Source organism: Lepisma saccharinum, chromosome 9, assembly GCF_977018435.1.
Source record: "Lepisma saccharinum chromosome 9, izLepSacc3.1, whole genome shotgun sequence".
NCBI classification, from domain to species: Eukaryota; Metazoa; Arthropoda; class Insecta; order Zygentoma; family Lepismatidae; genus Lepisma; species Lepisma saccharinum.
In genome coordinates, this window is record NC_139237.1 from 21428920 (window position 1) to 21434919 (window position 6000).

Here is a 6000-nt window from a genome sequence, read left to right on the forward strand (position 1 = left end):
TTTTACCAATTGAATATCACTTTTTGACATATTTTGACAATTTTTTGTCGATGTTATAGCGTTTAGCGATGTTTTTAGTACAATTTTCACTATACTCATTTTTCCCCCACTCGTACTTGGTAGGTATCCTCTTTTTTTATCAATTGAATATCACTTTTTGACATATTTTGACAATTTTTTGTCGATGTTTTAGCGTTTAGCAATGTTTTTAGTACAATTTTCACTATACTCATTTTTCCCCCACTCGTACTTGGTAGGTATATTATGATCTTACGTGATACAACTTAACCTATCCTTTTTTTACGATTATTTAATTTTTTTACGATCCTAAGTGATATAACTTAACCTATCATTTTTTTATTTATGCACTGTTTGAACGTCATCATTTGAGGATCATATTTTGTAGGTATTTTTTTTTTATCAATCGAATATAAGTTTTTGACATATTTTGACAATTTTTTGTCGATGTTATAGCGTTTAGCGATGTTTTAGTACAAATTTTCACTGCACTCATTTTTTCTATTTATACTTCGTAGGTATATCACGATCTTACGTGATACAACTTAACCTATCCTTTTTTTACGATTTTTTAATTTTTTTTACGATCCTAAGTGATATAACTTAACCTATCATTTTTTTATTTACGCACCGAACTAACCTACAAGGGACTCTGTTTGTTTTAATATTTCAGTATTATAAGGTTTTCACAAATTTTATATAACCTAAAATGTGTTGGATGTTGATTTTTAGTATGTGGCAAATTTTTATGAATTTTAAAACTGCTCTGTGACCCTCTCGTTCTTCACGTCGTAGGCGAAGGACTTCTCTGCAATCAGGATGACACTGCATAGGGTATCCTCGGGCAAGGCATCGTGGAACTCGCAGACGACCTTGATGTTGGTTCGATCGTTGACCACAACCTTCTTCCTCTTAGATGTGTTGATGACGGTCATGGGTCTCCGGGCTTTGAATTCGCTGGGCGTGTAGTACATGTCCACGCTTCCCTCGGTCACGCGTTTGTAAGCCGAAAACGCTTCGTAAAGTTTGAGGTAATCGTCTTTGGTCACGTCGAGGTTGTAATTCTCGCGCGGGAATACTTCGTTCCTACCGTTCTTCAGATAAACGTTCTTGATTTTGCAGTCGTCGAACTTGCTGGAATCTTTCTCCTGATTGTTATCGCGCCCGGTCTGAAAAAGCACTACGACGAAATCTGGCATGTCGCACTGTATGTTGTTGAACTGCGTCGTCACGTCGAATTCCATGTGACTTCCCGACGCCATCTTCTGCACGCACTGGTAACCGTGAAAGTGAATCAACACCTGCGGACTTTTCAAGATCTCCGCTTTGTACTTGAGGGCGTAGTTCGTTTCGTATTCCACTACCGGCATTCTCAATTCCATGCTCCGGATGACGCATTTCGCCGCTTCGGGTAAAGTGTTGGCTATCGGCGTGGTGCCGTCCGGACCCAAAGTAGCGTATCGCATCAGTGCGTCGTTGTCGTTGGCTGCTCTTCGAAACGTGACCCTCAGTCCTCCCTTCCACATGATCTCCTTGTAGTCCGAGAAGAAACCTGGCAGCAGACGCATGGGAAAGAGCACCGTGTGACTTTTCGTCGATATTTTGGTCCCGGCTTCGAATCCCCCGGCCTGGTAGTACGCTGCGTCCGTTTTGGATAATTTCAACGTTCCCACCGCCGTCGACGTGATGCCTGGATAATCTATTCTGTCGATGACGGTGTTGTGTTTTCTCACCTCCACCTGCGAGAACAGGTGAGGCACGAAGTTGTCCACGAGTATCAAGTTTGCTGCTGCGGGAAACGCGTCTCCGCTTTCCTTCTTCACCACGTCGAATTGAAGGTAGAGGTCCGCTCTGTGAGGATGAACGAACCCATCGCCTACGTCCACGTCGTATTCGATCTCCCTGTTCGCCTCGTTGAGATTGGCGAACGTGCGACGGTTGGGAGGGAAAGATTGCAATTCGTAACTTTCGATTTGCTCCATTTTACATGTATGGTTATTTATTATACGTTGATCTCCACGATGGCCGTCGTAGTGGCACCTGCGAAATCCACCACGTCTCCTTTCTCGTTCGTCACTACCAACTCTATGTCGTCTATGCGGTTGCGACATACTGGAAAATAGATCGGCGAAGAGGGCGTGTAGATGATCGGTTCCATGAACTCGGAACTTGGTTTGAAAGTGGCTATGATTCCCGTCTGCTTGTGACTTCCTAACAATCCGTCCGAGGATTTCGTGATCATACCTTCCGCCACGTTGCAGTGTACGTTCAGAGTCTCTATGGCCAAAAATTTAGGAATGTTGGTTGCTACGTGCTTGATGCCAGCTTCGAGTTTTGTGTTGTTCTCGAAACCTAAAAGTTCTCCCATGGTGCCCAGGTCCACGGTCTCCGTCGCGGATAGGATTTCCACTCTGTGCGTGACCGAATTTTGAGAAAGATATGTGCCTTTGGGTAATTGAGCTTGCAAAGTGGAAAGATTGTATTGACCTGGCGTGACGACGATGTGTTCGCTTCCGACGCTAATTTTGTTGTTGTGCTGGGTGACGTTAGGTATGAGGTACATGCTGTAGAATGCACGCAGAGCCACGGATTTAGGATAGACAATGTCGTCGTGCAGCGTGAGTTTCAAGATTGAAGATTCGCTCGTGAGATGGAACACGCCCATCCTAGTGATGCTGTTTGAGGTTCCACAATGCTTTCTGGAAATCCTCGATCGTAGGGTTATTTATTTTAGAGAGAAACGCGAGCACGGAGAGGCAGAGATGACCGCAGTTCACGTCTCCGAAATCTTGAATGCGTTCGTCGTTGTAGTATATGGAGGTTTTGTTCGTTTTCAGATAATGAACTAAATTTGTAGGTGGAACACCTCCGAAAGAATCGAAAACGAATGCTTTATCATCATTTTTGTGGTAACATATCCAATGCGTGCCTGGATTTTCTTGATCGTCCAAGTTGACTACGCCGCATTCTCTTTTTTTGACGGTTGGAGGTAACGAGTCGGACATGAAAACTCCTCTAAAGTGTTTGATTTGTAACGGTTCGATCAGAGATTCAATGTCTCGGTTGGTGAGTGCTTCTGTTTCTTTTTTTTATATTTCTTCAAAGCATCGAGGTTGCTTTTTTGTTTTTTGGTTATACCTTTCCCCTTCTTCTCCATGGCCAGGTTGTGACGTTTCTGTTCTTCCAATTCCGCCTTGTTCTTCTTCGAGTCGATGACGGTTTTCGCAATGGCGGCACTTCCGCCGGCCAAACTTCCAACGGCCCCCAATGCTGCCAGGATGGCCGGGATGCTGAATATGAAACCTCCGATCTTTTGCTGTTTCCGCGAACGCTGCAATCTTTTCAATTGAGGTGTGCTGAGAAGTAATTTCATTCCGTGTCCTTTGGACAAGCAAGAACGTTTCTTCTCGCGTTGTTTCTTGGTGAGTAACCCATCGAGGGCACCTAGATTTTTTAGATTGGTATCTGGTATACGACACCCTTGGGCTTCATGTTGATGCTCTATGTGTTATTTTCACGGTATGTTATTTATATATATATTCTGAGATTTTTTCTTGTGTAGTTTTTTACGGTATGTTATTTATATATTTTCAAGGCCTCGCAGTCGTTACACAAATTCTATTACGTGCTTTGTTTTCTTGCCAAGAAGTTCCTTTGTCCCCTTGTACACGATTCGAGTTTTGTTCTCGATTAAAATAGATAGCTTCTCGTCGGATAACATGTTAGCGTATCGATCTGGTAAAAATAGACTGTATTGTGCGTTGAGCAACAGGCGTACCTTGGGACCATACTGGGTAGAAACGATTGAACCGGAAGTTATCGTGTAAGGTTTGTCGACTTCCAATTCCTGAATTTTTACATACTCGACTGACAAATTTAGCATTTGTTTTAATGCTTGGAGATCACTCATTTTTTCGGTCGTCATATCAAAGAAAAATTTCAAAGTGTTAAAAAGAAATTTAATTGTTTTTCACGATGTGTGTTATTTATATATACCGAAGATTATTTTTTTTACGATGTGTGTTATTTATATATCAAGTTTTTTTTGACACGTATATATATTATTATTTTTTTAACAGAGGAAGAAAGTCCGTGCTTCCGAAAACGCGGTGATGTGCGTAATAATATTTTTCCTCTCCTGCATAGACTTGTACCAATCATCAGTATACCGTCTTCTTCCCTGCATCGCCTCGTACAGTTCGTCCGACCTCTCCTCCAATTTTTCCCCTGCAGCCGAAAGCAGAATGTTGAGATCACCGCACCTCAGGCCGCTGATCTCCCGAAGATGGTCCTTGAGAACCATTTCACAAGGGATGCGAAATTCCGGCGTCGTTTTTGCTATGATTAGAAGTTTATTAACATCCTCACAATCTCCGTTTACTACTTTCTTGAATATTTTAGATAGTAGCTCGGGTGGCAAATCAGTTATGCAAGCCATGTTTTTTTTTTACTGTATGTTATTTATATACCCCACCCCAATTTTTGTTTCGTGTTCATGGCGATGGTGGTGCCTAGTGCGGCGACCCGTTCACCCAGCGATGCGTCTCTGCTCACGAACCTTTCGAAAGCTGCGTGCTCTAACTTTCTGTCTGCTTCGTGACGTGCATTCAGATCCGTCTGCGTGGTGTTGTAGGCGATGTCGTGATCTTTGCATGCGGCGTCCAACGGATTCACACCCTTGTCTCCTCTCTCCAATCTTTTCTCGAGTTTGGTACCCGGTCCGCAGTACTGGTAGCCAGGTAAATGCATCTCGAAAGGTAACTTGTTGATGATGTCGTTCACGAGTCCCTTTCCTTCGGCCACGTTCCAAAATTTCGGAGGCAGCGTGTTGATGATTTTGATCAGGTAACCTATGCCCTTGTCGTCGTTCACGATGAAGTTGGAAAGTTTCGTGCTGATCATGTCCACGATGCCAACCTTCTCGTTGTAGAAATTACGGTTGCCTGCATTCTCTTCGCCGGCTATCACCAACAATCGGTCCACGAGTTTCCTGACGTCGTCCACCCAAACGAATTCTTTGGGTAACGTGTTGTAGCGTTTGACGCCGCTGCCTGTTTTGACCTGGTTCCAAATCGGTTTGATGAGATTCCTGTACTTCTCGCCGCTGCTCGATTTCACCCTATTCTGCGAGGCGTCGTTGTTCTGGTACAAGGCATCCGTCATGATCAGAATTTCCTTGTAACTTTGGTAATCTTCGTCGGTGTAATCTTTCGGTTGTTTTTTGGCGACGAGTTCCCACAGTCCCACCGTACCCGGATACCTGTTCCAACTATCCTTGTCGCCTAAATTGACTTTAATGTCGTTGCCTTCGAAGGTCACCTTCGATTTCCCAATCTTCCACACCACACCGCCGCCTTCGCTGGTTTCCATGCTGGGATACAATCCGAACACTTCATCCTTGTCGAATTTCCCCGTGCTCAGGTAGTCTCGTGCCAAAGGTCCCAACTCGATTTTATCCGAAGACGACGACGTGCTGCCTATGGCTCGACGTCGTGCCGGTGCATCCTTCAGTTCGAACGGCGTCGAAGGAATGCTCGAAATGGGTGTGGGTACGGCGTAACTTTTAGCTGCGAGCGGTACGAGTTCATTAATCAAATTTTTATTTTGTTCCGTGACACTTTTAATTTCTTTACCTAGACTGCTGATGGCATCGATCACGGGTTGATCCTGACGTTTCTTCTCTTCGTAGAATCCGCGATTCTCGGATTTCCAACCTTTGAAGCGTTTCGCGAGGTAATCGCGAAGCTTGAGATTTTCGTCTTCGATTTTTCGTTTCGTCATGACGTTATTTATATACGTCGTTTCTCACAACGTTGCAACGTTTAGAAAATCGTTGATTTTGTTTCTGTATTTTCCGTCGTTGGGTTTTCTCGTCATGTCGATCGTCGCGAATCCGAAATCGTCACCGTTCCAGCAAGTAGAGCAGCCTTCCGAAAATTGATTGTAGTTCATGTCTCCGCCTACGTAGTCATCGTACGCGTG